The sequence below is a fragment of the Puma concolor genome, chromosome A3 (genome assembly GCF_028749965.1).
Source record: "Puma concolor isolate L17-30 chromosome A3, mPumCon1.1.hap2, whole genome shotgun sequence".
In the NCBI taxonomy this organism is placed as follows: domain Eukaryota; kingdom Metazoa; phylum Chordata; class Mammalia; order Carnivora; family Felidae; genus Puma; species Puma concolor.
In genome coordinates this window covers 94,210,551-94,231,267 of record NC_141669.1, presented here as the reverse complement: position 1 = coordinate 94,231,267, position 20,717 = coordinate 94,210,551, and positions in this window count along the sequence as shown.

The following is a 20,717-nucleotide window of genomic DNA, read 5'->3' as shown; positions in this document are numbered from 1 at the left end:
CAAATAACCCAATTTTTAAGAAAAGGGTAAAGGACTATAACATCCAAATAGTTAGTTTACTCATGAAAAGATGTTCAAATGTCATATTCATCAGTGAAATGCAAAGTAAAACACACTGAAATAGTATATGCATCTACTGGAAAAGACAGATAATACCACGTGTTTGCAAAAATGTGAAGCAGATGGAATTCTCGTAGCTTGATGTTTGGGAGTTTAAAATGGAACAAACATTTTGAAAAACTATTTGGCAATTTCTAATAAGGACAAATAAACACTTACCTGAACACCCAACCATTTGGCTCTTAGGTATACACAAAGAGAAATGAAAAAAAAAAAAAAAAAAAAACGTACATTCACAAAAGCCTTGCACAAAACAATCTTATATTTCATACAGCTGATACTATACAACAATAAAAATGAATAGTTTATATACATAACAATGTTGACTAGAAGAAGCAATACACACAAGACTACATACTGTATAATTCTATTTATATGAAAGTGAATAGCAGTCAAAACTATTCTCTGGTGATAAAGGTCACAATATAATTACCTTGGAAACTGACTGGTAAGGAACACAGGGAAACATTATGGGAAGTGAAAATGTCTCCATGTAACCTCTACCTGAGTAGAGTTTACATAAATGTATATAATCAGTAATGATTTATTGTGTATCTTGCTGTACACAAACTATACTTCAATTTAATTGAAAACAAAACAAAACAAGTCCTCTGGGGCTCCTCAGTGGGTCAGTCAGTTAAGTGTCCAACTCTTGGTTTTGGTTCAGGTCAAGTTCTCATGGTTCATGAGTTTGCGTCCATGTTGCGCTCTGTGCTGATAGTGCAGAGACTGCTTGGGCTTCTCTCTCTCTCTTCTCCCTGCCCTTCTCCTGCTCTCTCTCTTTCTCTGTCTGTCTTAAAAAAAATCTCAAGTTCTCTATCCTTTCTTATATTCTATCTACTTGGTCTTCCAAGAACAAGAAAAGGTTTAAGATTCCCATTATTGGTTTATGGGGCACCTGGGTGGCTCAGTCAGTTGAGTGTCCGATTTTGGTTCAGATCTTGATCTCACAGTTTGTGAGTTCGAGCCCCGCATTGGGCTCTGTGCTGACAGCTTGGAGCCTGGAGCCTGTGTCTCCCTTTCTCTCTGCCCCTCCCCTGCTCATGGTATCTCTCTCTCAGAAACAAATGAACAATAAAAAAAAAAAAAAAGATTCCCATTATTGGTTTAAAGTTCTGTTTCTTTTCTTTTCTCCTTGTGATTCCTGCAGCTTTTACATATATATTTTGAAGTCAGGTTACTTGGTGCATAGAAATTTCCAAGTTCTCTCTTCACTGCAGAGGACTGCTACTATCATGATTACAAAACAGGCCTTTCTCTCCAATTTAAATCAGTTTTCCTTGGGTTTATCTGATATTCATTTCATGACCTTTACTTTCTCTTTACTTCCAATTTACATGTTATATCTTTTTACTTTTTTTAAAATGAGGTAATAAAGTACATTCACATTGTTCTGTTAATCACCACCATCCATCCACTATTCTACTTTCTGTCTCTATGAACTTGACTACTCTAGTTACTTCATATTAGTGGAATCAGTATTTTTCCTTTTGTGACTGACTTATTTCACTTAGCATAATGTCCTCAAGGTTCATCCCCATTGTAGTAGGTGTCAGGATTTCCTTTCTTTGTACAGCTAAATATTCCCTTGTGTGTATATACCACATTTTGTTTACTCATTCAATAGACACTTGGGTTGCTTCTACCTTTTGACTATTTTGAACAATACTGCTATGAACATGTGTGTACAAAATAACTCCTGTGAGTTTCTGCTTTCAATTCTTTTGGTTTTATACCCAGAAATGGAAATACTGGATCACACAGTAATTCTATTTTTAATTATTTGAAGAACTATTATACTATTTTCCATAGTCTCTGTACCACCATACATTCTCACCAATAATACACAAGGATTCCAAATTCCCCATATCCTCATGAATACTTGCTCTTTTCTGTTTGATACTAGACATCTTAATGGGTTTGAGATGGTATCTTGTGGTTTATAATTGTATTTCCTTAATAATTAGTGATGCTGAGCATCTTCTCTTGTGCTTTATTGGCCACTTGTACATCTTCTTTGGAGAAGTGTCAATTCAAGTCCTTTGCCCACTTTTTAATAATATTTTTTGTTTTCTGTTGTTGAGTTGTAGGAATTCTTTATATATTCTGTATATGAATCCCTTACCATACATATTATTTGTATATATTTTTCCCATTCCATAGGTTGCCTTTTCAATCTGTTCTTTGTGTTCTTTGATGCACAATTTTGATGTAGTCTGACTTCTGTTTTTTTTTTCTTTTGTTGCCTGTTCTTTTGGTATCATATATAAGAAACCAATGTTAAATACAATTTTATGAAATTGTTCTCCTGTGTTTTCTTCTAAGAGCTTTATGGCTTTAGTTTTCACATTTGGATCTTTCATCTTTTTTTTTTTTTCTTTTATTTTGCTTGCAAATTTTTCTAATCATTTAGTGGCATGTACTTCATGCTACTGATCTGTGGACTGAAAAATAGGGTTTGTTTCTGTATTCAACTTGAGAATAATTGTTTGCCTAAATCAATTCATTTTTTAATTTACCATCATAAAAGACATGCTGAATTTTTTTGTTACTTTATTTTTTGTATATTTCTGTTTTCTTGGCCATTCTGCTTTTTTTTCTAACTCTTAGGTAGTATAGGCACAAAATAAATCATGAAAAGTGAACAATAATAAACATGATTCTGTTTCATATATTTAAGAAAGGCTTTCTATTGTTTTTATATTTTAATAATGTAATGGAATCTTCACCGTATCTCTTTGGGTGAATTTTTTTTCCTCAAAGCTTAAAATATTATAATATCTTCTAGTGTAAACTGTTTCCAGACATTAACGAGCCAAATCTGGAAGCTTTTCCCTTTACATATGATCGTTGTATTCTCTCCACATCTCTCAAGCTCCAGTAACTTTTCAACTCATGTTTTGGTTTTACTCATCAACATATTCCTTCAATAGTACAGTAATTATTTATTGAACTAACACTGTAATAGGAAATGAGGATAAAATTAAGCAGAATAAAGACATTCCTTACCTTCACGGAGTTTACAGTCAAGTGGGAAAGACAGATATTCATCAAATAATCACACAAATAAATGTAATATGATCACTTACAGCTTTAATGGGGGGATGGTACCAGTCTGGAAAAACAAAGAAAAATGAGTGGGAATCAACTCATTGAAGTAGGGTAGTGGGGGATGCTCAAGGTGTTAGGCTACAGCAGTTCTGTATGTAAAGACCCTTAAGCACAAGGAACATTGGCTTCTATAGAGAATCACAAACTTTTTTGTAACAAAAGCATCTGGAGACTTGGGCAGGAGAGTCAGGTAGCTCAGGGTTCTGTTGCTCATGTTAATGATTTTTAATCCTGGTTATAAGAGCAATCAAAAACTTCTGAAGAGTTCTAAACATGTTGGCAAATGATCAAATTTATTTTTTAAGGAGACCACTCTGACAGCATTGTGGTAAGATGATTGGAAAGGGTGTGAGTGGATGTGGGTTTAGTGGAGGTAGCATGTACAGATGGTTGTGTAGGTAGAGAAAGGACCGGTTTTATTTTATTTTTTTAAGTTTATTTATTTATTTTGAGACAGAGTGAGATTGTGCAAGTGAGCAAGGGACAGAGAGGGAGAGAGAGAGATAATCCCAAGCAGGCTCCCTCTGTCAACGCAGAACATGGGGCTCAATCCCATGAACCTGGAGATCATGACCTGAGCTAAAATAGAGTTGGATGCCCCCAACTGACTGAGCCACCCAGGTAACTCAAAAGTGGATTGATTGATTTTAAACATTTGTAGGAAATAAAATTGAGAGAAGTCAGTGTTATGATAACAGAAAACAGAATTTTCAAAGTGGTACCATTCAGGGAGATAGGAGATTACAAGTTTAGTTTTAGACATGTGGAGTTTCATCCATTTACTTACTAACTCATTCAGCCAAAATGTGCTGCTTGTGTGCAATGTATCAGGCATTGTTACTGGCCCTAGAGATTCAGCAATACATAATTTGATGAGCAAGTTCTCAGTATCTTCATGACATCCTCTTGGACATATCAGGTAGTCATTTGGACATATATTATATGGAGCTCAGGATGTAGGTCTGACATCTCTGTTGGGACTATACATTTGTGCATTATGTGCATGTACATGATAATCAAAACTGGATGAAAATGAGATGGTCTGAGTCTTGGGTTCCAAGGTGATAACATTGAGTAAGAAGAGGAAAAGGAGCCCCTGGGACTATACCACCTAAATGGCTGCTTTGAGAAGAGTATGCAAAGAGGCAGAGAAAGAGCTGGCCGAGAAGTAGGAGGAAAACAAGAAAGAACTATGACCCAGAGTAAATAGAAGCAGGACAAAGAAGTCAGCAGTGTTGAGTTTGGTCAACAAATTGGTTCTGATGAGGCCTGAGCAGTACCCCCTGTGACTTCGAGGTTACCACTGATCCCAAGGGTTGTTTCATTTTAATAATAGGGTCAGAGGGAGTGTGGAATTGGTGAATGGTGCATAGCAGTGAGGACATTGAGAGAGCAAGTATGGAGGACTCTTTCAAAAGAGTAGGGGTGACATAGACACTGGAGCCAAGAGCCCAAGTTTAAATTCTGACACTACCATTTATTAATGACTCCATTATCTCATGAGTAGTAATAGGACAATGTAAGACTTGCCATACAGAGTGTAAGGATTGCATAAGACAGTACATGGTAAGTACTTAAAACAGTGCCTGACTTACAAGGATTTAATAAATGTTAGCACTTAATGCAGTTATATGTGGGATCAGAGGAGACTTCTGTCTTTCTTTTCCTCCTTTCCCCATCCCTTCCTCCTGCTGCTCCACTTCTTCCTCCTCCTCTTCCTCTTTTTTCTCCTCCATCTTCTTGCTCTCATTCTTCTCTCCCTGCTCCTTCTCCCTCTCCTTCCTATACTTCTTCTATAATGAGAGACATGAGTATTAACTTCCATGTCACATTTTTAATTATTCTGTGAAATCTGACCCATCTGTACTAGGACAAATTATGTAGGAAGTGCTGATGATTACACACACATGCACGCACACGTACACACACACACACACACACACATTCAAATGAACATTTTTCCAGCAGAGAGGGTGTAAGCCAAGTAAAAAAGGTACAAGAAAACAATCAAATGGAGCCTGGAAATTGATGATAAAACACGTGTATTTAAAAAATAACTTTGAGGGGTGCCTGGGAGTCTCAGCCAATTAAGCGTCTGACTTGATCTCACCTCAGGTCTTGATTTCAGGGTCATGAATTGAAGCCTTGCATTGGGCTCTATGCTGGGTGTAGAGCCTACTTAAAATAATAATAATAATAATTTTGACACTATAATGGTTACTTCTGAAACAATTTTTTTTTCTGAGAAAACCACTGGTCTTCCAATTAAACAAATGAAAAATGTGAGCTTCTCACAGTGAATTAAGTAAGAGCTGTGTGCTGAGTCTCTTCCTGCAACTGATTTGAAAATATTTACCTAATAAAAATAGTATATAAATATGTATGTCTGTATTTCCACTATTACTTTATTTTTATTCATTTAACAAATGTTTTTTAACCTGGCACTTTTCAGGGTGCTAGTGATACTGTGGACACTAAGTTGTAGATTAACTCATTCCCTTGAGAACTTGGCCACTGGGGAAAAGATGCATGCACAGAGCCACAGGAAGCCAAGGCATAGGTGCCTAATATAATGTGTCCTTTATACTAGCTGTGGAGGGTACTGCTGGTCCTTGGAGGAGGGGGGTGTCTGGGAGGTTGGGCTTTCTGGTCCATGTCTGAAAGGATGAGTGCTCAGGCTGGGAAGAGACAGTGGAGCACCCTGGGCAACTGGAACAATATTGCAGAGGCTCAGATACACAAAGAAAAATGTGAATTTGGGAAACCCTGAGAGGTTCTAATAGCCACAAAGTACCACTTTTGAGGGGGAAGGGGTTACAACATCAAACCTCAGTCTTAAAAACAAATTCTCTCCAAACATTTTGGGATACTTCGTGACCATTTTTTTTTCCTTACTCCCTGACAGTTTAATTTTCTAGGATATTTTTCACCCGAGTGCATATTTAGATATAATACTAGTATACTTTTATTTAATAATCATATATGGGCTGCAGGCCAAAGCAGGGCTCATAAACACTTCTACAAAAAAAAAAAAAAAAAAAAAAAAAAAAGGAAAACCTTCTTTGGTTCTTGGAAGTACTAAACCTGTCTTATGCAAGACCAATTTTAAACTTCCCCCGGCTACTCTGCTGCTGAAGCCAATGTCAAAATTCTTAAACATAAGCAATTGTGATAAAGTTTTAGAGTAGAGACTTACTAAAAACAATAACAAGTTACAAGAACTTTTGAGGAAATTAGATTTTTTTTCTGGATTGGCTGAGTAGCCAAAAGACTTTAAAAGTGATCTTGCACACTGCCTTGCTATTTCTACAGATTCCATTTCCCGGGTGAGCTCCCCCAGTGACTTACTGGAAAAGCCGTATGCTCAGTGCACTGAAGGGACTGTGGGTTGGCTTTCATTGAGTCATGAATGACATTACTGGGCAATCCACAGAGTTTTCCAGAGAGGCTGAGTTGAAGTGACTTTGCATGCTTTATGTTGCCTGACAAATGTCAAGTGGAGGTGGGGGGGCACCCAATGAAAGTTCATAGCTATGCCATTCTCTGTAATTGAAAATGCTATGTAAAAAATAAAATATGTCAACAGTTCCTGCTGCCTGCCTTGCATCCTGGAGAGCCATGTACATTTTCAGTTATCCCCGCAACTTAAAAGAATTATAACCACAGAGATCGTGAAGGAGCAGCTGGTTTGCAAAGCTGCTTCGGGTAAACCTGTCAGAGCTCATGAGTAAACAGAATCTGAATACAGACGCTGCACGTAGGGGAAATCAATTGCTTTTTCTGCAAAATAAAAAGAAGACTTTTGCTCAGGGCGATGTGACGATGCCTTGCAACTGTTCTGCATTAGCTGCAACTTTCTTCTCGCTTTCTTACCGCCCAATTTTCCTTTATTCTACAGCGAACAGTTGAGGTTGCGAATTGCGCACTGGGAATATCTAAACTGGAAATAATTAAAATATATATTTCATTTATAGTGGGCCTTATGTGAGGAGAAGTAAAGATTGCCACAGCTTCCTGAGTGTATGAGTTAATGATGTGTTCTGCATTTTCTCAATTTTCCACATTTTAACTGCCTCTGTTCCTTATTTGGGGGCAGGGGACTTTGAGAAGCATGGGATACAGACCCACTCGAGCAGAGAGGTACAGCACTGAAGAACAGGGGATGGTGCAGACAGGCTCAGGCTAATCATGTGGTTTCTGGACGGCATCTTCCTCCAGTTTCTCCCTTAATTGTCAGAGCTAGTGTGTTATCAGGGGTAAGTTTCCAACCAGATATTGGTTTAAAGCCATTGTGGTATTCCATTAGGGTGTGGTTTTAGAACATGATGAATAAGTGGATTTTCAAAAAGAAGTTCCAAAAATAATTATTAAAAAGGGAAAATACAGGCTCACTTCAGGAAAAACAAAAAACAAAAACACAGCTCATGTGTGTATGTCATAAGTACATTAGATGCATATCCACAGTAGAATGAAGTCATTGGGAGGGTAAAGGCAAATGCCCATTTTTCAGAATTAATTTGGACATCATTTTGATGAAGACTAAGCTAGCATAAACAAAGCCAGAAATGGGATATGAAGGCTAAATTGATTATAAATCCTGAAGCTTGTTTGTATGACCGGGTTGCATGACTGAAACTTGAAAAGGGAAAAGTGTCTTACACAGAGTTACAAGTGTGCTTTTGGTCATGGTTGACTATAAAGGGAAGAAATATGAAAGTCATTTCCAAAATGTTTGGAGATAGAAACTCTATGGGGGAAATCCAAGAGGTCGGGATGCATTCTTTTTATTGTGTTATTTTTCTGATTGCAAAGAAATATTAGTTTTAGAAAAAGTTGGCTAAAAGTGATAACTATAGGCAATGAATTGAAAACGAAAGCATGAGGAGCACGAAACATTTTATCCGAGATAATCCCCATAAAAATCAGTGACAGGATGAAAAAGCATCTTCCTTTATGCACCCTACTGCCTCTGGCTCAGAGCTGGGGCATAAAGTAGGAATATGCACATGCTTTTCCAAATTGCCTGACATTCTAGAATTAGAGAGTCGACTTCTCAGAAATTACATCACAAGATCCCTGCAATCGGGTGATTATGAATGTCCATGTCATTGAATGGAATTTGAATTTACTAAGACCAGTCAGAAGATTAGAGAACATTTCTGATGGTTGGGGAAAGACGAAGAGGGACAAACATAGAAAGAGATGAATTAAGTTCTGTCTTGACGTTGGAATCCCTGAGAAACTGACTGTGAGACAGGATTTGGGTACAAATAACTCTTGGGAGGTTATCCTTGGTAATGTGAGGTGTGAGGGAGCAGGGAGGAGTGTGAGGGAAGGGGAGGAAGCCAACAGAACATTCTGTTGTGGGCAAACCTGCAGGGCACCCCTGGGAAACTGTAGACCACTTTTCTGAGTTGTTACACCCAGAGGAGACATAGGTCAGGGGGAAACAAGAATCATCTTTCCCAGGTGTTCCCACCTGCTGTCTCCATGGATAACACAGTGTTGGTTAGGGCAATATGAAGTTACTCCTTTGAATGGGTGAGCACAGCCCTGCTCACAAGAAGTAAAAGGTGCAGGGCTGGCTCTGGTTGGTTGGCCTCTTTTGACCATAGCGGCATGAGACAAAGACACAATTTGAATCTTGATATAAATTTATCGCAACTTTTTCACCTCATAAAAATAGACTGCTGTGCCCCAAACCAGACCTCTTGTGTGCTCTTTCCTGCTCTGGACAGATGCCAAGCAAGCACATAGAACAAGTGCGTAAGAATGTTAACGTATAGTAAGACAGTTTCCAAAAGAATTAGATCATGCTTTATTGATAGTGAATTGGACATCAGCTTTGTTCAATGATAACTCATTCTTATTTTTTATCGCTGCACAGAGTTTTGTACAATGTACTTTGCTCAGGCTTCCTTACTTGGAAAAAATAATACTAGTATAACACATCATTGGATGCCAGCATCCCTGGATTCATTCTGTGCTATCTCCAATCTCATCCTTAAAGGTTTGTGAACTTCTTCTCTCCAACAGACAACTTTGATCAAAACATAAGTCAGTGTTATTCTGAGCAGAAAATAATGGTGTGATCCCCAACAAAAGGGGTTCTGCATGATATCATAGCTTCTTAGGGCTGGAAAATGTCAGGGTCTGGAAAAAAAGTGGAGAATCACTTTTCTCTCACAGAATAACTGGCATTTCCATCACTTCCAAACACATTAGTGTTTCTACATATATTGATAAAAGATTCAGAGACTCCATGGTGAAAGTTGATGTGGGTTCACAATCCAAGAAGCCTACACTCATGAGAGAGTGTGCAAGAAGTCATAATCACCCCCTGAGTGGCCTCTAAACTTGTGACTGGACTGATTGCTTTCATTTCAGAGCTGCCTTCAAACCGTCTCTTCACTTTTCCTTGCTCAACAGGCATGAGAAGCAGAATTGTCAGGAGGGGAGATTCCAGAAAGGCCATCAGTTTGCCTTTTACGCAGATTCATGTTTGTAAATCTAAACAAGACTCTGCAATTCTCATCTGTACGATGTGCTAGTGCACTTCCTGGTGTGAAGACAAGGACTCTGATGTATCATCACCTGTGATGAACTTAGGATTATTATCTCTTTTTTTTAAATGCTGGAAAAAGCCCAGTCTCTGACTGCCAAAGGAAGAGACTGTGAACTTGTAACTGTCCTGTCTTGTGCCCAGGGCTTTACACATAGGATTGCATTCCACATTGACACCCCCTCTCTGAAGTCAGCATTTTGATCTTTATGTTACAGCAGAATGATCTGAGATGGCAGGGGTTTGAACTCAGGTCCATCTCTTTCCAAAAACACATTTTCCCAGTGTGCTCTTTAGGATAAGACATTTCCCCTTACATGTTTAGCTTTTAACAGTTTAAAAAGTGCTTTTGCACATGGTTTCCCTCTACCCTAGTAACAAGCTGCTGTGTTTTGTACTGTTTTCCCATTTCATAGATCAGGAACCTGAGGCATGTGAGATAAGAGGACATGGAAGGACAGTAAGAGATGGAATCATCTGTTTCCAAATTCTGTACTATGGAGAAGAGAGACTTATTTGCAGCACTTCCCCAATTTTATACCAAAAATAGCAACGTGAGCATAGCAGACAGGTTCCGTGTATACAAAGTGAGCCTCTAGGATTTCCTTTCTTACACATATACTGTGTTTGCTATATTAAAAGTTGCTCTTTTGGTGCCTGCATGGCTCAGTCAGTTAAGCACTGAACTCTTGATTTCAGCTCAGGTCATGATCGTGCAGTTCGTGAGATGGAGCCTGGCATCGGGCTCTGCACTAACAGCACAGAACCTGCTTGGGATACTCTATCCCTTTCTATTCGCCTCCCCCGACCCTTAAAATCAATAAGTAAACTTTTTTTTTATTTGCTCTTCTGTCCACTAAGAGGTGGGATCTAAAGCCCCTACCCTTGAACCTGTACTTGACCAATAGAATACTGTGGAATTGGTGCTCTGCAAGTTCTATGGCTGGCTGGTCATCAGAAGCCCTGAAGCCTCCTTCTGGGCTCTGGAACACTCTGTCTAAGGAAGTTCAGTCTCAGGCAAGCCAGACACCACATACAAATTTGAACATCCTTGACACCACCATGCTGTGAGGAACCCAAGCCTGGGGAAGGGTACAGACTCTGTGCGAAGAAACTATCCTAGAAGAGGGTCGTCTAGTCCCTGCCACCCTGGTGGCTCAGAGACAAATCATCCAACCCACAAAATCATTAGAAAAATAAAATGGTTATTTTAAGCCACTAAGTTATGAGGTTGTTTGTTATACAGCAATGAAGTACTGGGATATACTATGTTCAGGGAGAATTTTAAGCAAAACCTTTGAAGGTCCTACAGCACCCCATGGGAAGGGCTATTCTCCATTTTCTCCATTTTCACCCCTTCACCCCTAGCTCAGAACACTGGCCCCTTTATCAACAAGGAGTGGCCCCATCATGGCTGGCTTGGAGACTGGGGCACTGGTGAAAGAAACAGATTTGTCTTGTATCCCCATCCATGACCTTGCACTAGCCTGTAAATCCAGGTTCTCGCTCACTATTGGAACCAATAGGGGGTCCAGTCCACTTTGTTATGCTCTCTGGGTGCCACTGTAGCACCATGGAAGAGCATTAAATAAATGGTGGAAATAAATCAACTGTAACTCAAAGAGATTCTCTTAGCAGCTATAGGGGAAAGAATCCTGTCCTTGCCTCCCTTGTGCCAAAGACACTGAAAGCTACAGAAGCAACTTGAAACTCATATCCTCCTGATGTTGAGGTTTTTTTCTTCTCTAAACAAGGCATACAAGATATGAATCTTACCTTTGTGTACTGACACCATAAATTCCATAAACTGCTAAATGGGTGATGGAAACTTAGTGCTATCTTGCTACTAAAAGAATCCTCCATTGTGGTCCTCAGCAATGGATAGAAAAAAAGGAGCGGTATTTATAGCCTTAATAAGTGAGCCAAGGACTGACTTTGATTTGTGCCTTTCTCAAGGCTTCACCGTGGCAATGAGGACATAATACAGCTATAAAACTGGGTAAGTATTATCTGTTTTAATTCCTGACTTTATTTGTGATTCAGTAATGTTGCTGGTCACACTATATAGATTTAAAATATTTTGGCTTTCCATGCTCAAGAGTACTTAGCTGTCCGCATCCCCTGTCATGAACTGGTTTGAGCTTCTCCCCACAAATTCATATTGAAGCCCTAACCCCTAATGTGATTATATCAGGGGATGGGCCTTTAGGGAGATAATTAAGGTTAAATGAGGTCATAAGGGCAGAGTACTAATCCAATGGAACTAGTCCTTAAAAGAAGAGCAAGACTAACCAGAGATCTCTCTTTATTCCTCTGTGTGCACACAGAGGAAAGACAACATGAGGACATAGTAATAAAGTGACCTTCTACAAGCCAGGAAAAGAGGTTTCACTGACACCAATCCTGGTAGCACCTTGATTTGAACTTCTAGCTTCCAAAACTATGCAAAATAAACTTCTGTTGCTCAATCCACCCAGTCTGCCATGCTTTCTTATGACTGTACACCTCCATTCTGATTTTTTTTTGTCCGATTCTGTCCTCTTTTGGAGGGTCAGGGGGGTGAGGTGTTTATGAATTCAGTTTTGTGCTTCTGCCATTTTGGAGCCTGAAAACATTTTCTTTCATGATTTTGCATGACACTTGGGATCACAATTTGTTTATTTTAGAAAAAAAAATGTCAGGGGTACCCGGGTGGCTCAGTAAGTTGAGCATGAGACTTCAGCTCAGGTGATGACCTCACAGTTCATGAGTTTGAGCCTCACATTGGGCTCATTGCTGTCAACCTGTCGGTACAGAGCCTACTGCAGATCCTCTGTCCCCTCTCTGAGCCCCTCCCCCACTTGTGATTTTCCCCCAAATAAATAAATATTAAAAGAAAGGAAAAAAATCAATTGTGTAGAATCTTGCAAAATATGCATTTGATAGAGTAAGAGTGCCTTCAAACATGAAGATATATGGGATCCCTGATGATTTGAGGACCTTTCTTTCAGGTGATACATGAGCAGGCACATGCTATAGAAAAGTTCATTTCTCTCTGTGGAGCTGTTTCTGATATGTCTAAGGACTTGTAGATATTTGATTAATCATCTTTTCCTCCTGATGGTACCTTAATTTCAGTGAATGTGGACATGAGAATCTATGTAGGAGAGTAAAGAGATCAAAATGTCCTACTATGTTACCTTCCCACACTATTTTTTTTTTAATTTTTAACATTTTATTTATTTTTCAGAGAGTCAGAGACAGAGTGTGAACGGGCGAGGGGCAGAGAGAGAGAGAGAGTCACAGAATCTGAAGCAGGCTCCAGGCTTCAAGCTGTCAGCACAGAGCCCGAGGTAGGGCTCGAACTCACGAACCGTGAGATCATGACCTGAGCCAAAGTCAGACGCTTAACCAACCAAGCCACCCAGGCACCCCACACTATTTTTGAGATACATTGGGGCCAGACTGAACAATCATTTGTAGGATACCAAACAGAATGATTTGAATCAAGGAAGTAAATGTTTGGAGATATTTTGTGATTTACTTCATTGGGCATGGTTCTATGGGTCAGGAGTGGCATCAAGAAGCTGAAAGACTAGTAAATTGCCATGGTGCTATGGATGCTGGCTGAATATTTGTTACTACTAGCAGATGTGTGAGTGTGAAACTCAGGACAACTGAGGTCATTAAATGGCAGCATCAGTGCTAGTGAAGAGGATGGTCCTACCCACTCAATTGATTTTCTAAGACTTAGTAACTAGAATTGAAATGTAGGACTGAATTCTAGCCACTTAAATATTGCAATGATTTATTAAACTGTGAATATTGCATATAATTTTATTTAAAACACTGTAGGGCAGTCATGGGGTGAGCCACTTGGATATTCCTTTAAGAAAGAACTTTCTGGGGCACTGGGTGGCTAAGTTGGTTGAGCATCCAACTCTTGATTTTGGCTCACAGTTGTGAGATCAAGCCCCTCATTGGGCTCCACGCTGAGCATGTGGCCTGCTTAAGACTCTGTCTCTGTCTCTTTTTCCCTCTGCCCCTCCCCAGCAAAGCACCCATGCACATGCACGTTCATTCTCTCTCTCAAGAAAAAAGAAAGATAAGAAAAAGAAAGAGAGAACTTGCTGACCAGCTGTGAGGAGAACAGATAGCAGGTAGTTCCCAGCTGCAACATTTTTGGAATGTGTCACTGCATTTGCACTGAGACCTCACACTTTCCAGGCAGCCCCCAGCCAAAGATGGAATATTCTAGGGTCCAACTGTTTTTACTCAACACTGGAGCTTCCTTTTATTTTCTCAGGACTACCCTGCAAGCTGAAGCTCTTCTTACACAATCAACTTTCCTCCTTTTACTTTCTTCCCAGACATGAGACCTGCAACATGATCTGAAGACATTCCCTCCCTACTTCTGTGCACCTCCCCCTTATCATTCACAGGTATTACCCCCAATAAATCGCTTGCACTTATAATTGTCCTTTGGCATTGATTCCCAAAGGGCCCAAATGACATACACTGAATAAGGAAAAATGATTCATATTTCACCTCTGGCTTTCTTACTCTCCTATCTCAGGGCTTCCAGCTTAAGGGCCAGAAGAACTATGGAGCAACCCAGAAATTTGGTTGGGGCTCTCATTACTGCATTTGAGTATCAGAAAATAGACTTCTTTTTTATGTGACCCGATATAACACTCTAATCTTTAAAGTAACTAGGCTGTTCAAAAGTCATTTTGCATCTGAAATACTATCATGATTATGTCTTGGGTTCTTCAGAGTTGTATAACCAAGGAACTACCAAAGAACAGTCTGGGTACTATGAAACGAAACATTCCAATCTTCAACTGGATTTCATATGGCAATATTTTAACCACAAATTTTATTATAAAAGAGTTTCACCATGAAAGGATTTATTAATCATGGTATTGCTGCTTTTAGACCCTTATCTAAAGCAAAGCTTCATTTCTGAATAATTTTTGAGGACTTTAGAACTCAGTGATAGAATCTGATGTCTGAGAAGTCTTGCAGCCATCACATCTACCACTGGAGCAGGGGAATGGGTGATTCACACTTCTGCTCCATTGTGCAGACTTTCTCTCTAAGGAAAGAGAGAGTCCTTTGGGATTCAAGAAAGTTGAGCTTTAAACACTATCTCAAGTGATCACTACTTTAAATAATGGCAGCAACCACTCCTGGGAATTCAAAGGTAACCTATCAACTTTGATTGTTGGGTTGACCATTAAATCAAAGGGGAAAATTGCAAAAAAAAAAAAAAAAAAAAAAAAAAGAGAGAGAGAGAGAAAGAAAGAAAGGAAGGAAGGAAGAAAAAGTGGGGAGAGGTTCCTGGGTGGCTCAGTCAGTTGAGCATCTGACTTGATTTTGGCTCAGCTCATAACCCCAGTCTTGGGATCGAGCCCCGTATTGGGCTCTGTGCTGAGCATGTAGCCTGATTAAGATGCTCTCTCTCTCCCTCTCTGCCCATTCCCCACTCATGCACTCATGCTCTCCTTCTCTTTCAAAAAAATTAAATAAAATAATAAAATAAAATAAAATAAAATAAAATAAAATAAAATAAAATAAATGCAAAAAGAGGGAAATTTTGGGTGTGTTAGGCTTCACAATTATCCAGGGTTTGATTATTATTAAAGGGTTGATCTGTGTCTTGTAGTCTTTTTATCATCCAGAAACCACACCATCTGCTAAAACATGTTGGAAAGAGAAGATAGTTATGCATATATGATAATAATATTTCTAAAATTACAATTAAGGATAGTTTAGATACATGAGGGGAGGAATCGTCTCTAGTTTAGGTAGATTGTAGCGAAAGTTATTTTGAACTGATGATCAGTCTTTATTGCAAATGTCAAAATGTGATTTAATGTCTAAAATTTGCATATAGTAGCACAAGCTGATGACCAGCATGGTTTTCCAAGGCTAGATGGAAATAAAACCTCTGGAATAAAAATATTGTCTCTTTCCAGCTGTGTGATCCTGGACAAGTTAATTAACCTGAGACTTTGATTCCCATGTGTAAAAACAATGTCCCTGGTACTGAGCTAATGGAACTGCTGTTGGGAATACTGGAAGGAAATATGTGCTGGAAGTGAACTTTACACAAACAATTCCAGACGTAAATGGCAATGATGAAGACCATGAATGGAGTGTAAAAATGTGTATAAAATGTTGGAAAATTACTCAAAGACTTATTTACAGTACTCATTTTGTTTATTGAAGCCATTTCTTAAAACTGAAAATATAAGAAACTCCAGCTCCATAAAGTAATAAATATTATTATAAATTCTGAATTAGTGGGATTCATTGAATATGGAAAATGGGGTACACTGAGAACTTTTAAGATGATCATTAAATTTATTTGAAGTATTTACTGTTGCCTTTGATACATAATTGTAAATAAAATTATGTTTCTCAAATATTTCTAAAGTAAATACAGTTAGCCCCATTCCCCTAAATCTCAAGTGCATTAATAAATCTACTCCGTGTTGCACTTTTTTTTTTTAATACCGAGAAGAAATTTTGAAGATCACATTGAAATAGAGCCAGATGGTCAGATATGACTTTTCACATTAGGCGAATGCTCATAATTTACTTTATCCTGAAGCAACCACAAGAGCAGAAATCATGGTGAATGGCCTCCAAGAACATCGGATCCAAATAATCTCAGGGGTTTTATGTTCTGTCAAACATTTCATCAAATGGCATGAGAAACATATCTTTCATGTCCTTTTCATTTTTAAAACGGCTATATCCTTTACATTAGAGGAAAGTAGTTTTGATATGTGTTTTAAATTACCACATATAATAACATTCTTTTCTAGAAATGTATCTTTTCCTTGTTTGAGCCAATGCAAAGGATTTTTCTATAAGCACAGTTGACTTATTTAATTCTCTTTCAAACAAAACTTTTAAAATCTGAAATCACTATCTTCTTTCTTAAATAAAACAAAGAAACAGTTATGATTTCAGGTGCTTGAGATGTTTTCAGCTTTTTCTACTGGATTACATTTTAAAAAATTGATGAATAGGTAACATATAGTAGTCAAGATGATAACTAATCTGATTTTTTAAAAAAGAAATGTGGGCTTGTGTAGCAGAGGAATTGGGAAATGTGTTATCTAAATATGTCATGGGATATATTGACTCTAATCTGTAACATATGTGAAGTTTAATCATTAAGCAATGAATTCCTCTTCTGAGGTTCGTATGGTGAATATCAATGAATATAATATTTTTTGACCTGAATGAAATGCCCAAGACCAATCTCTCAAGATTTAATTACCCACTTAAAATTCCCTAGAGTTTTTGAAGGAAGGTTTGAAACCCATAGATCATGCTCCTTGATGGTAGTTATGCATTGGAAGGTGAACCCAGTACCTTTAGGGTCAGCCCCATCTAGAATTTTGGAGTGGGCATTGCCCATCCTCATTTATTGGTGCCCATTGCAGATACCACAAGCCCAAGGTGTCTTACCCTTTCATAATAATGAAGATAATTTTAAAAATAAAATATAAAATAATAACATTAACTTTCAAGTAATGAGTGCTATAGTCTAGGCACCATGTTAGATATTTAAAATGAAGGATCTCAAATTGCCACTTCTTTCTTTCCTTCCTTCTTTTTTCCTTCCTTCCTTCCTTCCCTAACTCTTTTTGTTGTTTCTTTCTTTCTTTCTTTCTTTCTTTCTTTCTTTCTTTCTTTCCTCCTTCACTCCATCCCCCTCCTTCCTTCCTTCCTTCCTTCCTTCCTTCCTTCCTTCCTTCCTTCCTTTCCTCCTTCCCTCTCTTCCCCCTCCCTCCTTTTCTCCCTCCATCTTCCTTCCTTCCTTCCTTCCTTCCTTCCTTCCTTCCTTCCTTCTTTTCTTTCTTTCTTTCTTTCTTTCTTTCTTTCTTTCTTTCTTTCTTTCTGTTTTATTGCAACCTACTATAAGCCAGGTTCTGACCAAGTTCACAGCAGTAAATGAGTCTTTCACAGCACTGATGTCACAGTGGAGTGGAGTGGGGAAATAGGTAGTAACTTATAGAGAAATAAGCCATAACCACACTGAGACTTGCTCAGTGGTGAAACCAGACAAGGTCATGGAGCAGGGAGAAGTGGTGGTTCAGCATGGGTCTACCTTACATAGAATTGTCAGGAAACGTTTTTCTAAGGAGATGCCATCTGAGCTGAGACTGGAAGACATAGAGAAGCCACCTGAGGGAACAGCAGGTGCCATTCCCTGAGGCAAGACATAGCTTGCAGGTATGAGCGAGAGAGATGAGTCCAGAGAGGTTGGAGGGTAGTGCATGAGAGAGATGGTGTGGCCAAGGAGAGCTGGGAGGGTTGGGGGTGGGCACTGATGGTGGGACCTAGGGGCCACGTGTGCACCTTTGGATGTTCTTCATTTTTTTTTTTTTTAATTTTTTTTTCAACGTTTATTTATTTTGGGACAGAGAGAGACAGAGCATGAACGGGGGAGGGGCAGAGAGAGAGGGAGACACAGAATCGGAAACAGGCTCCAGGCTCTGAGCCATCAGCCCAGAGCCCGACGCGGGGCTCGAACTCACGGACCGCGAGATCGTGACCTGGCTGAAGTCGGACGCTTAACCGACTGCGCCACCCAGGCGCCCCTTTTGGATGTTCTTCAAAGAGGACTCACGGGAAGCACTGAAGGACTGAAAGCAGGGTGGCGACATGGGTTGACTTAGGATTTTAAAAGATTCCTCCATCTGCAATCCAGGATGAATAAAGGGGGAGGGGTGGCAATAGTGGGTAAACTTCCAATTAGGAAACTCCTGTAGTGCAGCTGACAATGAGATTGGTAGAAACCAAGGGGGGCAGGGGCTATGGAGGGCAATCAATGGTTTGGAAGTTCAACTGACATAATGGGCTGGTGAAATAAGCATACGAGATGCCAGAACTGAAGGGTTTTGGCTTTAGCAATGTGGCCAATGAGTAAAGTGCAAAATTTGTGTGGGGAAGAGATTTTAGGAATGAAGTTCAGGGGATTTATTTTACATATATTAATTTTGAGATATCATTTGGACATCCAGTCTGAGATTTGAAGCTGGCAGATTAGATACGGATCCGTGATGCCTTATCCACAATTTAGGAATCCATAAATCTTCAAGAAATGAACGAGATTTTTTTTTATAATTCTTTGATAGAAAAATCTGACTAGAACCAATAGGAAATATCTGATAGTTTGGGTATATCTCCCTGGGAATGTTCGTACATTCAAAGCATAGTTAATGTATTTGATTACAGGGTGATTCCCTAGGCCCCACTGGATGTGCAATGTGCCATGTACAGCAAAGTAATTTTCTAAAATCCCTAAGGTTGAAACACCTTTGTCTCTCCCTTTCATGCTCCTGGATTTCACATTTCTGTAATTTTGTAAATTTCTGTAACTCTGGATTTTGCATTTTGGATTTCTGTTGTCTGGAAGTCAATGGAAGTCAATGGAAAGGACAAATGTGGAGATGCATGTTTGGATTTGGATCCTCAAGGGACAAGGAAAAGGGGATGGATTTGGCAAAGTCATGATCACTTTATGAAATTTCAATGAGAGTTTCAGCAAGAAAGCCCTGAGCCCTTAAAACCTCCAGTGTGCCTTGAAGAATTAGGGGGAGGATCTAGGCTGTGCCTGGGATCTCTCTACAGAGTACCACCAGTCCTGGAAATGAGTCAATCAAGCTTAGAACCTAAACTCTGATTTTGCAGGAGCAAGCATGTCTTTCAGATTCCATGATCTTGATTTTAATGGTTTGGCCTATCCTTTTGACCAGAACTTTAAGGAACTGCTTTTTATGATATTTGGTGACAAATTATGGCTTAGAAGTAATGTCATTTTATTTATTTATTTTTAATTTATTAAGATAGGCACAAATTTTCCCATGACATATAGATATAAAAATGACATGGTTCTTGTAGTTTTTTTTTTTTTTTAATACTATTAAGTGTGGCTTGAGCTCTCACTCATCAGCCTAGATAAGAAATCCAGCATCTGTTAGTTTTAGGGAAACTCTTCCTCCATCCTGCCTCTCAATTCCAGATAGCCTTGGGGGTAACTCAATTGGGGGAAACAGGAGAGGTGCCCACCTTTAGGTGTTGGTGACTAGCCATCACTGCCATTACTCCTAGCTCAGGGCTCCCATAATCCATTTGATGCTGGCCTGCTCTCCCTCAGTCCACTGAGACCTTTGCTGTCCAGGGCCCAATATTTGGTGCTGCACTTCCACAGTCCATGTTAACCCCTAGCCCTCATGAGATTCACTGGTCTGGATAGAGCTTAGAGCTGTCTCTGGCCTTCCCCATCCATGCAACACTACACTTCTCTGCATTCATCTCTCCTGGTTTGGGTCCCTCCAATCTTGGACCATCATAGCCCCCAACTACCCCCCACACTTCCTCCCCGATAGCTCCCCAGTATTTTCCTCTCTTTAAGGTAAGAGGAAGGTGCAAGTTATTCCAGTATAAGTCTATAGAAGCAACATAAACACAAGATACCTGCAGGGTTTTCATTAAGCATCCTTTTCCAGACTAAGCAGACCAGACAAACACAGAACAACAAAAACCCCATAAACTCATTGATAAGTTCTTAATGTATAAAACAGATGTTTTGTGGAATTAAGAAGGAACGAGGAGGAGAGGAAAAGGTATAAGGAACACCACACAAAATAAGCATGATTTTGAATCTGAATTTGCAATATTCCAGGGATTTCCCCAATTGCTCAGTGAGAGAGCATGTAGTCCTCCAAACACAACCAAAGCCATGTCTCTCAAAGTGAGACATTGTGAAAAAAAATTTAAATGATGTCCCTAAGTTGGATACATCATATGCGGTGTTTTGTTTTTAAAACATGTTTCCCTACCCCCACTTAATATGTGCTAATTTCAGGACAGTTTGGAAACACAGAAAAGACTACAAAGAATAAAATGAATGTTGCCT